General features: G+C 48.7%; 1 protein-coding gene across 2 annotated transcripts in view; it reads right to left on the bottom strand.

Annotated features, from left to right (window-relative positions):
• Window positions 1-15,333, bottom strand: part of MYH10 (myosin heavy chain 10) — a 1,173,511-nt gene that overhangs the window by 76,315 nt on the left and 1,081,863 nt on the right. The window lies entirely within an intron of this gene.

Here is a 15,333-nt window from a genome sequence, read left to right as displayed (position 1 = left end):
GAAGTCAAGAGGCCTGTGCTACCTATCCAGTGAAGAAACTGGCTACAGCACCCTGCCCCGAGGCAGATGGAGAGCTCGGCATTCACTTACCTAAGGTGAGAGCGTTAACCTTTGGGGGTCTACAGGAGAGGAGAAGAGGAAAGAGATAGGGACACCCCAATAACCCCAGTTCATTAACCCCATATTTTCTATCTGCAGACATCTTACTCTACACGTCAGGCATACAGTGCACAGAGGTCCAGCCCAAAGAGCCAACCGGGTGCTACACATCAGCTTTTTAGATACGGTAGTCGCCCAGTCAAGACCGGCGCCTCTGCGAGAATCAGGTAAGCGTTACACTACGAGACCGTGAGCGCTTGGACTTCTGACAAGGAGAGTCACCCTTCGATGCGTCGGTCGAAGACCGAGCCGGTTGGGATTTATGGGGCTTGGACACCTTGCCTAGCTGCAATTTCCCCTTTCGTTCCAGCAAGTCTTTCCCAGTCATCGCTTGACATTTGGAGCAAGTATCTGTCTCGTGGCCCTCGCCCAGGCACCACAGACAGACTCAATGCAGATCCATAATCGTCATCTGGGAGCTGCACTTCTTACAATTTTTGAACCCGGAACGAGGAGCCGTCGGGGTGGAAGACGAAGACATCGTGAAAGATTAAGCAAATAACAGTACTTCAGAAGCACAAGGCACGCCAGCTTTCACGAAGCAAACACGTTTGTGGAAAAACGGAACTGAGGCCAACGGGCGCTGTGCCTGCTACATATAACATCTGATGACGTCACCCTCGACGCAGGCCTTCGAGGGACATCGACTCGACGCCATCGAAGCTGGGCGCCCTCTGCCGAAAACTTTTCAGAAGCAACCAAAGATGGACATTACATGTTAAAGATGAGGTATACGTTGGAGGACACAATCCATTCGAAATGTTTTTTGGTTTCCCTAATTAGGGCATGATAGTGGCTGGTGCATTGTTCAAGGGCTATTTTTTCTGCCTCTCCATAGGCAATGCACCATTTTTGCTCTGCCTGACTCAGGCCAAGGCGAGCAGCCTTCAGCTCAGAGAACCATGGCTCAGAGGGACGCTTATGAGTCTGAACGCTCTTCAGAGGAGCCACTATGTCAGCTGCTCTTTGCAAAGAGCTGGTGAGCGACGAGAAGTTGACTACCGGCGTGGAACGGCAACTAGTATCCACAAGGCCAACTAATGTCTCCAGGTCGGCACCACGCCACTTCCACCGTAGGGCATTAGGTAAAGAGATCTTAGGAGGTGATTTAGAGAGTTGAAAACAAAATGAGACCAGATAATCATCTGACCATAATACGGGCTCAAAGGACAAAATCCTCAAGTCATCTATTTTGCAAACAGCAAATCTAACCTATTGCCTAATCTATGAGTGGCTTCTTCTACAATTTGATGAAAACCCATATCCAACATGCCATCAAAAAAGTGACTAACAATTAAAGGTCTCAGAGTTACATTTGATATTAAAATCACCTAAAATCACCAGGCGTGCATATTTCACCTGCAACTCTGCAACAAGGTTCACAAATGGATCAAGAAACGTGGTAGCAGACCCAGGATGTCTGTAACAAACCAGAAAATGTCATGAACACTAGCCTGAGGCTGTGTTTAGTGACAGAGGGATGCATACGCCACCAACCGCTTAGTTCGCCTGTCTTTGAGAGTTTTAGATCAAAATAGTTTACAGGCCTTACAGGAGCTCACCGTGTTCACGAGGAAGACATTGATTGCACCGGCCATGGGAGCCCACCCAGGGAAATTTGACGTTACACGATGGGCAGAATTTAAAGGGATTCCTCTCCATAGCAGAGGGTGGTGGCAGCCAGACCAAGAGAAAAGCAGGAAGGGTAAAAGAAAGGCATTCTCAGAGAGGAGATGAAATAGAGCCCCACTCTCCCTACTGTGAAGGCCGGGCCGGAGGGCCGCGGCCACGTGGTCAATAGTCACCAAGCACCTGTATGATGGAAAAGCCGGCAGGAAGAACCAAACGATACAGCCACCGAGATGATAGTGGAGGGCGATCAAACTACCGCAAGCAGTGGGATTATCGACAACATATCAATATGAAACTCTTACAAGCTCTGCATAAGCGACCAACTAGTTTGGTAGAAAAAAAACTGGTGGCACCTCAAAACATGAAGGATTTTGGGTACACTACACGTCATGTTAGGGATAGTGTTACAATCACGCCCATGTCGACGTACCTTTCAATCTTCGAAGAAAAGATGCAATACTCCACGATTACCACTAGATGCCGGACTATATGCACAGCATGTGATTCTAAGCAGATCCACAAGCATCAGAAATTCTAAATTCTTTGTACTTACCTACAACTCGCATCTCCCGCTTAAGATAAGCCTGGCTGCTCTGCCATACTACCAAAACTTTGAGTAGTACAGACTTATATGATAAGTTGGGGCTTGTATATCAAGGGGATAGTTTTATAAAGACCTACCATATGTACCATAACACAATGTAGCACAGAGGTGGTATGTGTGTAAATATAGAAATGCATTTGACAGATAAATCCATATAAATTCACTCTGAGGACTCTGCGAGCGTTACCTTACGCTTTTCTGGTGGACACTGACACAGCTACGTTGCTGGCTTTACGCCGGGAGGACTGCATTCACGGCAACACTGGAGTGAATCCCGTCACATCCCATCAAATACCCACAAGGCAGCGCACCTTGCGCGTGCACTGTGAAGTACACTGAAGTACTGCTGACTGTTGGAGGACTCTGCGAGCATTACCTTGTGCTTTTCTGGTGGACACTGACACAGCTACGTTGCTGGCTTTACGCCGGGAGGACTGCATTCACGGCAACACTGGAGTGTAACTGGCCGTTTAAGAAAAGTAAATAATTGTGTGGATGAACTGATTGTTTGTTCTGAACACAAGTACCGATTCTAAGTCCCTTCTTTCTGTTTGATGTTCCCGCCAGAAAGGTGATTCCGCCCCCTAAATCCGATCACATCCCATGAAATACCCACAAGGAAGCGCACCTTGCGCGCGCACTGTGAAGTACACTGAAGTACTGCTGACCGTTCACTGTGCTCGGTGCTCTGGCGAAATGTTATTGATGAGACGGTGAATGACGGATGATCTATTTGTTCAAGTGTGCGGACAAAAGGTACGAGTTTAATAGAGGGGGCTCTCACACTCCCCTCATTTTTTTTTTCTTTTTATGTTTGCGAGAGGGACAGCTAATATAGCAGACTGTACAACTGGGCAGTAGGCCGTGACAGTCGTAACAGCGAGACATTGGTGTGTCATAGTAATCTATTGGTATGACCCGCAAAATAGTGGAATCTCTGTAAAACTCAGAAATGGCCACAGGTGTATACACTTTGAAAACAGGTATGCCATGCGAACTTGATACAGTTGATGTCAATCAGGCATCTGGTATTACTATTAGGAAACAAACGCAACTTCCAACAAATGCCAAAGCAGGAGGTTTAAAAAATAAAATAATCCATCGCTCAGTATCCCTGGCATCTGACATACGCCAATTTTGCATCAGCGATTCAAAACCATTAGATCCAAAAGTGTCAGACCCACGGGAACAAGATCTCACTGTGCAAAAGCCATTGGCCACAGTCGATAGCATAAACACATTTGTAAATCAATCGGAACAAACCGGCAATCTAACATCTGAACCCGAGAAGTCACGAGTGGAGATAATAAGCTCCACATTGGAATCTGCACCAGAAATGATGAGTAGGACACTTCTTAATAGAGCTTCCACCATACCCACTGATCCCGCAAAGCAAGCCGGCACCGATATGAACGATCTGAAAGGCCTTGAATCACTGCAGGCCCCAGAAACATCTGACTCTACTATGCTCACTGCATATAATAGCGGTGAGTTGATGGCCACAAAAACCACCATAATGCCATACACTTTCTGCCCTTTACGTGAGACTATGTTGCTTGACCTACCCTCTCAACCCTGCATAGTTCTAGCACAACAGAAGCTGCGAGCAGCACATGAGGCACTGATAATTGCGGGTGAGATCGATGAAGACATGATAAGCTTCATGAATACATCTAACACTTGTATTGATACTGGTGACGTGTTGTACGTATGTTCAAATACAGTTGACCTAACTCAATTGAGTCGTAGGAGTTCATCATCAGAAACGCACACAAAAAACACCTCTTCGGCAAATGACACCTTCTAGGCAACCTATAGGGAAAAATTAGATAAAAAGTCCATGCCATGATTTATCTAAATCACTGATTATGTTTGACAAATCATCAGACCACTCACTAAATAACTCGATCTCGTTTATAGCACCAACACCACAAGGCACTCGATTTGAAGAGGTGGCTTTAGAGCATAATTTTTACATTAATGGACAACGATCTGGCCGACCTTCCTTTCCTGAGGCACCAGCACTAAATAACACTTTAAGCGCTATGAACACTGCCCTGATGTCCATAGCGAGACTGTATGAAGTTCTTGAAATACAAATGAATACCCAACCGAAAATGCTAGAGCAACTGGTCAGAGAAAGTGCCAAGACTACTGATATACCCAATTATTTCTAGATGTACCACCTTCAGTGGTTGTTAAGGTTCCAGTGGGACCTCATTTGTTACCTCTCATAACTTCCTCTGAAACCCAAACTAATCCACCAAAGATTGCCGAGAATGTATCCAACAGAACTTCAGAGGTTGAAAAAATTCAGAACAAAAAACATCAAATGGTTCCTAAAGATGGAGCTATACTTAGTGAAAAGTGTGCTGTCAACAGCAAAAAACAAGCAAAGGCATGTTCAAACCCAACCAGTTTGGAAGGTGATCGGATTGTCAATGACAAAATACAAATCAAAACATTGTCACCGCCTATCAACACGGAAGAAGCCAGGGAAATCCCTGGTTTAAGCTTGTTGAAGAAGGTGGTTGGCACTGATAGTGAAAAGTGACTGGGAAATGCAACAGCCCAAAATTTACCAATCCTTTTTCCTTTTTAGGGAAAACAACGTGTCATCACTCACAAAGACACAAGCCGGTGATGACAATTAAGCGGAGAGCCCCTAAAAGTTCACAGACAAAAAAGACTAAACATTGCGAAAATGAAAGCCTCAAACTCAGTACAACTTAATCTAGTGAAGAGCAAACACAGAATATATCTCCATCCCATGAGCATGAACCTTTAAACAGTCTGGTAGCTATGATTTCTAATCCAACAAAGCTAAAGGTTGTGATAGAAAAGGATAACCAGATTCAACGAGTCCAACAAGAAGTAAGCAAGCAAACTTACCCAACAATTGAGGAACTTCGGAATGAAATCAGGGGCTCTATAGTCCAATACATTGCAGAAGCAAAAATATCCACTGCGAAACAAGACAAAGAAGCTTGACCACCACACATAGATGGCAAAGAACAAGAGTCGGGCAGACAAATGCTCCCCTCCATACAAGAATTACAGGAGGAGGTTAGAGAGTCTATAGCGCATTACATCACACAATCTAAAGATGCACTGGGAACGGTAGTAACATCATCAAACTCTCCAATGCCAATACCAAAATTGTCCCTTCTGTTAAAAGGACCTGCTGGTGACCATAAAGGCTCCATACCACCGTTGGCAAAGTCGCACATTACAAATGCATCTAGTAGTAAAGACATAATGGGGCAAGACAGACCAGCTCATGACCGTGGCGAATATAAACATTGTCATCGATTGCTAATGACATGTCGAGATCACCCATTCCAAAAATACGATCTAAATCGCATGAGTATTTTAAATATATGCGCAGAGTTCTCAACCCTGCAGGATCTAACGAGTGCAGATATTGACTTAGACGAGTTCACTGATCACAATGATCTGTCGAGAGTGAGATTATTTATGAGATCTGGCATCACGCTGAACACTCTTTGGAAAGCAAGATCGGAATTCTTTAACTTCGGTTTCATTATTGGACAGGATATAGCAATAGGGGTGCCCCTGGCGGCAACTTCAATGCCCCCCAGAATATATCCAAACATGATGAACACATGTCAGAGCAATCGATTGAATAAGGATTTGCATGGTGATTGGAAATCTTATGCAGATAGCTCATAACAATACGAGAGATGAAAATGTGAAACTACTCTCCTGGAACACGCGTGGTCATAAACATTTCATAAATACGAAGAACAAGGAACTCAATGCTTTTGACATCATCGTGCTCCAGGAGACATGGCGCACTAATGAACCCATATGGGAACCATACTATATCTTCATGACACCAGCTATTAAGAATTTATTTGGTCGACCCATGGCAGGCCTCCTGATAGCTGTAAAAAAAAAAATCAATGAACCTTAAAGTAACCACATGCGTCTCTCCCTCCCCTTACATCCAAGTGATAAAGATACATAAGCATCACTTACAATCGCCATAATTAATCTATACTGGGGTAGACAACTAGCATCTCACAATTTTTTTTTTTTTTACATATTCATGAGGTGCTCAATTGCGTGATCTTGGATAAAACTATAAGTCATACGATAATAATGGGTGATCTTAACCTTCATTTACTCTCATACAAGTACAAGGTACACTCGTATGATGAATTGCATTGGATAGAGATGATGACAGAGAGAAACTATGTCATGCTAAACGGATCCATCAAGGGGGACATTCCGGCTAAGGCAACCTGGCATAGGGAATCATCCTTTGCACACCTAGATTACATATATTCTGATGAAACATTTTGAATATGGTCACATCATTGGTCATGCAGGAAACTAAATTGAGTGACCATAATCAACTATGTTTATTATGGAAATGGCCGAGCGTGTCTGTCCCCAATGCTTTGAGTATTCAGCATGAATTAAAACATATTGAAGTCAATCAATCAAGCAGAAAACCATATAAAAAGATGGACGAATCATAAATTGTTGATTTTCAATTGTGCATTAGAGTGATTTAGGAGGCCTGAACCCCGAAGAGCGAGGTTGTTATATAGAATTCATGCAGATGTTTACTGAAAGGGGGCCTCCCAGCCATCAGCATAAAAACCGACACATCCATGCATTTGATTTAGATCTAAAAATAAGGAAAACTCAGTTGAGAAAAAATATACAATATTTATCCAAAGAACTGACTCAAAAGAAAATCGAAGAGATAAAACACTTGAAGCTGATCATTACAAACAAACCCAATATCAGAAGAAAAGTGGACTGAATATTATGCTGATGTCTATCGGACCCATTTCCCTCAAATTGAATTTGATTTGACAGCTTTAAAAATGAATCATCACTTCGACTTTGATAAAGATGATATAATTCACTGCATATCTAAGCTTAGTCGATCCAGAGCACCTGGCAAGGATGGCCTGCACAACCTCATGTTGAAGCAGAACCCATCAGCATGGGCTTCTATTCTACATAAAATAGTCACACATGTGTTGCAAACAGGTTCGATCCAGCGGTCTTGGAAGAAGTCCATAATAGTACCAATTTATAAAAAAGGGGTCCGAAATGATCCAAAGTCATATCGACCCATTGCATTACTAGATTGCCCGGGTAAGATCTTTGCACAACTTCTATTAGCTGCACTTAACACCTGGCTGACAGAAAGACATTTAAGGGATGAATTGCAAACTGGATTTATAGCGGGACTAGGAACAACAATTAACTTGATCACTCTCAATGCAGTTATTGAATCAAGCAAACAACGCAAAGAGCCAATCTTTGCAGCGTTCATTGACTTTCGGACTGCATTTGATGCTGTACCGCGTGAACTACTATCCAAAAAAACTGCTGAACGAGGGTTGTCCCTGGTCAGTTTTGAAGTGGCTAGTACAGTTTCACACTGATACAAGCATCCAAATTTGTTTAAGGAGAGATGGCCTGCTATCTAAGGATATAAGAGCAGATCGTGGCTTGAAACAAGGGTTCCTGTTAGCATCTGCAGTAATCAATTTCTTTATTTCAGATATAGGTTGTAACTTCAACGGGTTGATTACTGATGCACCCAGACTCAATGGAACTCCTATTAATTGCCTGCAATATGCCGACGATATGGTCCTTTTGTCAAAAACACTGCAGGGCCTTAAATCAATGCTGGGGGCACTCGATTATGCACAAAGAAACTATATCCATCAATGTGACTAAGACCCAGATCATACAATTCGGTAACCCAAAACAGATGTCGTACATACTTGTGGATATTGCAGAATAGCAACTTGAGTGTGGTTACAAGTTACCTCTATTTGGGGGTTATAATAAGCAACCTACCATCTGACATACCCTACGAAGAAAGGAACAAGTTACTTACCTGTAACTGTTGTTCTCCAGCATGGGTCTGGCATGGATTCACATGCTCATGAATATTCCCCGTCGTCAGGCTGGGAATCCTCGGTAAAGAAAAATCAGTATCAGTTTTGTTTCTGATCTGTCTTTCGTAGTAGTATCCAATCACTGATCTCTGCGTCATACTGACCACAGCCAATGACTGCCATCTCCCTAAGCCCTGCCTCTGGCAGCCATCTTCAGATTTGGTAGCACGTGAAGTGGCAGTATGACCAAGTGAAGAGCCGCAGAGAGGTAGGCGGGAGGGTTCGCATGTGAATCCATGCCAGACCCATGCTGGAGAACAACAGTTATAGGTAAGTAACTTGTTCCTTCTCCAGCATGGGGTCTGGCATGGATTCACATGCTCATGAATATAAGAATACATAGCAGTACACACATGCACAACCACGGGGGGTGGCAAAAGGCTCAACATTAAGCAATACAAAAACTCAACATTAAGCATCTCTTACCTCCTCACCAGGCTCACCTTAAGCGAACAGGTTGCGCAGCACTGCCTGGCCGATCTGGAATCCCGGTCGACACAGTAGAATCTCGTGAAGGTGTGCGTCGACCTCCACGTAGCAGCCCTGCAGATGTCCAGCAGGGGACACCAGATAGGAACGCCGTAGTAGCAGCGATCGCTCTGGTCGAATGGGCTCTCGGACAGCCTGGCAGCGGTCGGTTAGCCAACTGGTGGCAGTGCATGATGCAGCCGGAGAGCCATCTGGAAATAGAAGACTTCGAGAGAGCCTTCCCTTGATTCACAGGTCCAAAGTTCACGAATAGCTGTGATGTCCTCCGAAAACTCTTTGTGCGGTCCACGTAGAACTTCAGCGCTCTAGCCACATCCAGCGAGTGCAAAGTCCTCTCGGCCGGCGACGAAGGAGACGGGAAGAAAACAGGTAACACCAGGGGCTCGTTCAGATGGAAGTCCGACGGCACCTTGGGCATAAAGGAGGGGTGCGTCCTAAGCACCACCCTCGAGGCATGGAAAGTCAAGTATGGTGCTTTGCAGGATAGGGCCTGGATCTCTCCCACTCGTCGTGCGGAGGTAATGGCCACCAGGAATGCAGACTTCCACGACACAAACTTCATCGGTGCGGAGTGCATCGGCTCGAATGGGGGCCCCATGAGCCTGGTCAGCACCACGTTAAGTTCCCACGCTGGGGCCGGGGCCTTCACTGGCGGGAACGACCGGAATAGTCCTTTCATAAACTCTTTTACCAGTCGATGGGACCAAAGGGACGTCCGTCCTGTGGTTCTGGTATATCTGGAGATCGCCGCCAGATGAATCTTAATGGAGGCATGGGCTAGCCCAGCCTTTGCCAGCGATAGCAGGTACGGCAGCACTTGAGGGGCCGTAATCCGTAGGGGATTGATCTTCTGTGCTCGGCACCAGATAGAGAACCTCTTCCACTTGTGACCGTAGCATTTGAGAGTCGAGGACGCCCTGGCCTTTGCAAGAACCTCTCTGCAGTCGGCCGGTATATCGTACCCTCCAAACTCTAGCGCTGCAGGAGCCAAGCCTGCAGGTTCAGCGACGCCGGGTTGTGGTGGAAGATGGCGCCTCCTTCTATGGAGAGAAGATCCGCGTCCGCCGACAGCCTGATGGGAGGGGACGTTGACAAGTCCAGAAGGTCCGGGAACCAGATCTGCCTTGGCCACGCCGGTGCGACGAGGATCATCCTGCACTGGGACCTCTTGAGCTGGTTGATGAGTCGAAGCAGCAACGGCGGGAAAGCATACAGGTATAGGCCGTCCCAGGGGAACGAGAACGCATCGCCCATGCTTCTCGGCTGGGGAAACCTGCTGGCGAACCTCTGGCACTTCGTCCTGTTCGCAACAGCAACGAACTCGATTTGGGGTTTACCCCATCGTCGGAAGAGTTGATCCACCTGATCCTGCCGCAGTTCCCACTCGTGACACGCGCGCAGCTCCCTGCTGAGCGAGTCGGCGATGGTGTTTCTTTCTCCTGACAGGTGGAAGGGAACCAGGAACATCCCCTGGGCGACCGCCCAGTGCCACAGATCCTGTGCCTCCTTGGATAGGGCTGGGGATCTGGTGCCTCCCTGCTTCCGTATGTAAAACATTGTCGTGGTGTTGTCCGTGAAGATCCGCACTACCTTGCCCTTGAGCGACGGGAGGAACGATTTGAGAGCCCAGAACACGGCTCGGAGTTCCAGGATGTTGATGTGCAGGAGCCTCTCCTCCGGGAGCCAGAGGCCTCTTGCGTGGAGATCTCCGGTGTGGGCACCCCAACCTTCCAGGGAGGTGTCCGTCGTCACCGTCTCCTGGTACGCCGGCGTCTGAAAGTCCTTGCCCACCGTGAGGTGCGCTCGAACGCCCCACCACTGAATCGCCCGCCGGAACACCTCGTTGAGGAGGACCCCGTCTTCGAAGGTGCCCGTCGCCTGCATCCAACGGGCGTCGAGAAATTCTTGAAGAGGGTGCATCGGTAGTCTGCAGAGGCGCACCAGGTAGATGCAAGAGGACATCATCCCCAGGAGGGACTTGATGGACCTCACCCTGGCCACGTCCGTGGCTAGCAGGCACTGCACTTTGCCCAGAATGGTCTTCGTCCGTTCTCCCGACGGTGCCGCCAGGCGCCTCACTGTATCGAGCTTCGCTCCCAGAAACAGGGCCACCCGCGATGGCACCAGGTGGGCCTTTGGGTAATTTATGGCGAATCCCAGGTCTGTGAGTAGCTAGACGGTCCTCGCAGTGTGTTCGACAGCGAGTTCCCTCGTCCTTGAGCGGATGAGCCAGTCGTCCAGGTAGGGGTAGACGTGAATCCCCTGCAGGCGCAGCCGCGCCCCCACAGGTGCTAGGCACTTGGTAAAGACCCTGGGGGCCGACTTCAATCCGAACGGCAGTGCTCTGAATTGGTAGTGGCGTCCCTGGACGACGAACCTGAGGAACTTTCGGTGTCTTTTGAGGATGGGAACGTGGAAGTATGCATCCTCCAGGTTCAACGACGTTAGAAAGTCGCCTTCCTCCAGCTGTCCCAGCACGTGCTGGAGGGTGACCATCCTGAACTTTTGTGACCTGATGTATTTATTCAAACGACGAAGGTCCAGGATGGGGCGCCAGCCGCCCGTCTTCTTCCTGACGAGGAAGTACCTTGAGTACACCCCAGAGCCTCTTCGGGACGAGCTCGATGGCGCCTTTCCTGAGCATCGCCCGTACTTCCAACAGCAGTTGCGGGACGTGATTTTCCTTGCTGGCCACAGGTGGAACGTGAGGGCACTTCTTCAGGAATTCGATAGAGTGTCCTCTTGCCAGGGTATCCAGCACCCAACGGTCGGTGGAGATGGACTTCCACACGCCGACGAAATTCGTCAGCCGGCCTCCCACCGGAGTGCTTCGGTGGGGCCCGAGGCCACGGCCGGTTCAGTCCTGCTTGGAGGTGGTGGCCTTGCCGCCCTGGCCACCTTGCCGACGGCGGCGAGGCGCTCCCTGCTTGCCGCGACCCCTGTAGGCCTCCTGAGACGAGGAGCGTGCCGCCTGGCGGTAGGACGACGAGCCACCGCTGGATCCCTTGGAGGCCCCCTGTCTGCCTCCGGTGCTCCGAAAGGGCCGTCATTGCTGAAGGGCTCCTAGGGCGCGGGCCGTCTCCGTGTCCGTCTTTATGGCTTGGAGGGATTCGTCCACCGCCTTCCGGAACAAGTTGCTGCCGTCGAACGGCATGTCCAACACCCTGGTCTGGACGTCCTGACGGAAGTCGGTCGCCCGGAGCCAACCCCGTCGTCGTAGGCAAACTCTGTTGCCCAGCTGGCGGAACCCGGTATCGGCAATATCGGTTGCCACCGTTATGGCGTGGTCCGACGCCACCTCGCCTTCTTGAAGTATTTCCAGGGCCTCGGACCTCTTGTTGTCCGGTAGGAAGTCCAATATGGGGGCCAGTTTAAACCAGAGCTCCCTGTCGTAACGGGCCACGATCGCCAGGGCGTTGGCCGCTTTGATCGTCGTCGCCGCCGACGAAATGACCCGTCGCCCCATGGCGTCCAACTTCCTACCCTCGCCGTCCAGAGGGGAATTGAACGTTGAGGCTCCTGACCCTGCCGCTTTCTTCTTTGCCGCCGCCGAGACGACCGAGTCTGGCGTTGGCTGGGCACTGAGGCACTTCTTCTCGTACCGGTCCCGTTTGGCTGGTGCCGTGCAGGGGTTCTTGAGTACCGACAGGCCCTCCTCCCAGATGTCATCGATTAGAGGCACCGCGATGACAGTCTTCCTCTTGGCCTCCCGGCGCTGATAGAGGAAACCTTCCTTTTTCTGCTCCTCCGGGCAGAGCTGGAACAATTCGGACGCCCTGGCGATCATGGCGTGGAATGAGCCAATCTCGTCGGGCGGAGAGGCCCGTGCGACGGGAGACCCGTTCCGTCGTCGCCCTCAGAAGCCGTCGTCGAGCCCACCGCAGCGTCATCTCCCGACTCGTGGGAGGATGAGGAGGGAACTGTAGGCCTTACGGGGGCGAGTGGAGGAGAGGGTTGGGTCCTCCGTCGTTTGTTCTGAGGACTTCCCGACGGGCCAGGTTGCGGGTCCTCCGGCCTGGGCCGTGGTAATCTCGTCCTTATCTCAGAGCATAAGGACTGGATCGCAGACAAAATGGCCGCCGAGCTATCCTGAGGCCTAGAAGGGAAGGCTGCTCTTCCTCGCCATCGTCGTCTTCCTCGGTTATCTCCCGAGGATCTTCCTTACGGGATCGAACCTTCTCGAATTGGACTTCGAGATTCCTCACGGCCTCGGTCAGGTCCTCCTCCGTGGCGGACTCCGAGCTCGAGGAGGCTACCGTGCCCCCCCTCGCTTCTTCCATCATGGTGGCCATGACGATGGGCTGAAAAGAGGATTCCCTCCTTGGCGGCAGGGAAACTCTAGTCCCGGAGGCAGTCTCCGCTGGCGGGGACTCTGCCGACTTGGCCAGAGTCGCCGCGATCGCCTCGATAGAGGCCTTGCCTGCTGGGTAGGGGCCTTCACCACCTTAGGTGCGTCCCGGGCCTTCTCCTTAGGGGGAGGGGCGACGCCTCGCTCCCCCTCTCCCGAGATCGGACGGGGCTTCTCCCGAAGCTTACTCGGGGTCTCGGACTTCCTCTTCCCCGAACCGGAGCGCTGGCTCGTGGTTGACGGTGCCGGGGAAGGTGCGCCCTGCCTGGCGACCGAAGAGCCCGACCTTTCGGCGCTCCCGGAGCCAGCAGACTCGCGGCGCTTGTCCTGGTGTTGGGCCCCCGTCGCCGGGGCGCCCGCACAGGACTTAGAAGCCCGCTCGGACCCTTTCTTCTTCTTCTCACACGTTGAGCCCTTCTCCAACCAGCTGGCGAGACGGGATCGACGGTCCCTCATGGTCCGCTCCGACAAGTTCTTGCAGAACTGGTAGTCCTTCTCTACATGAGTCTTGTCCCCATGAAGACAGTAGAGGCATCGCGAATGTTCGTCTTTCTTAAACACATTCTGCAGCCCGCATCCAGGGCAGCTGCGAAACAGCTTGTGTCCGGGTGACGAACTTGCGTCCTGGGCCATCTCGAAGTAGGCCACAAATCTTCTGGAATCCTCCAAAAGGTTGATTCGACGAAATCTTCACCCTTGAGGGGCGTAGGAAAATCCTGCAACGGGTACCCGTTAACGGGAGTAGAAACGGTGGAGCTTGAGGCTCGATTAACCGAAAAATGTGAAAATTCACCTGAAAAAGCGCGAAAACGCAGCAAAAGCTCGAGAGCTAAGCACGAGGACTCCCAACACTTGAACGTGCGGTAAAAATCTGAAGATGGCTGCCAGAGGCGGGGCTTAGGGAGATGGCAGTCATTGGCTGTGGTCAGTATGACGCAGAGATCAGTGATTGGTTACTACTACGAAAGACAGATCAGAAACGAAACTGATACTGATTTTTCTTTACCGAGGATTCCCAGCCTGACGGGGAATATTCATGAGCATGTGAATCCATGCCAGACCCCATGCTGGAGAAGTAAACATATCCAATTACACACAGCTATGTCCCAAGGCAGGATCATCAGAGCCAAATTTTGTAAGTTATTGATACATCCTTTAATGGTCTATTACAAACAAAAGTTTACGCCAATTCTATTATATGGCACAGAGACCAAAAGATGGCATTCTTATGACTATTGGGCCATGATCGAGGATGCATATTGGAAAAAATCTTACAATTACCAATGGCATAGCCTCTTCCGCTAATTCGGTATGAATTAGGCCTGATTTCGCTACATGGCATGGATAAATGGAAATGGTGCACACTGTAACGAAAACTGCTGATGGGTGACCATAAAAATGGCTTAATCCGATTAATAGCAGCATACATGTCACAAGAAATGCATGATGAGTATATCAAAACATGGAGGCTGAGAGCGCATAAAGTTCTGCATGATGCAGATATAACGATAGAACTACTACTTGATAATCCAAATAAGGTGAAACAGAAATTGTGGGAGCATGATTGGAATCCAACACATGCTCAGTGTTTACAATCTAACAAATTTAGAGAAAATCCTTTTGAACTAAGAAAATATGGACAACCAGCACGATATCTACTAAAATCACCTAGCCCACAGCATTGTTCAGCATTTCTGCACTTCAGACTTCATCTCTGCCTAACTGCAGACTTATTATGTAAGCGTAATTTACTGACTCAAGATAAAATACACTGTCGATTCTGTCATATGGAAATTGAGACACAGACATTTGCTAGTTGACTGTGTTAAGTTGCTATCACTGAGATGTAAATATATCAAACCTTTCTTTGAACGATATGTAAATGTCACACATGATCAGCTCAATGTATTTCACACGAACAAGAAATCTGTCCATTATGCAACAATCAATTACTTGAATGCACTGAAACTGCAGAATTTTAATCAGGCGAGTATGACAAATGCCACAATTATGATATCTAATATGTACGGCTTTTTATTTAAGGAATCAAAATTTTATTACGTTTTATAATTATGGAAGTTACAATTTTATTGTAGAATTACTTATGAACCCCTTTTCAAACAGTTTGAAGTCTGTTGTGATGATAA

The sequence above is a fragment of the Ambystoma mexicanum genome, chromosome 3q (genome assembly GCF_040938575.1).
Source record: "Ambystoma mexicanum isolate Mex_15411 chromosome 3q, UKY_AmexF1_1, whole genome shotgun sequence".
NCBI lineage: Eukaryota > Metazoa > Chordata > Amphibia > Caudata > Ambystomatidae > Ambystoma > Ambystoma mexicanum.
The sequence above is the reverse complement of the archived record's forward strand: the minus strand, read 5'-3'. Positions and strand labels throughout refer to the sequence as shown.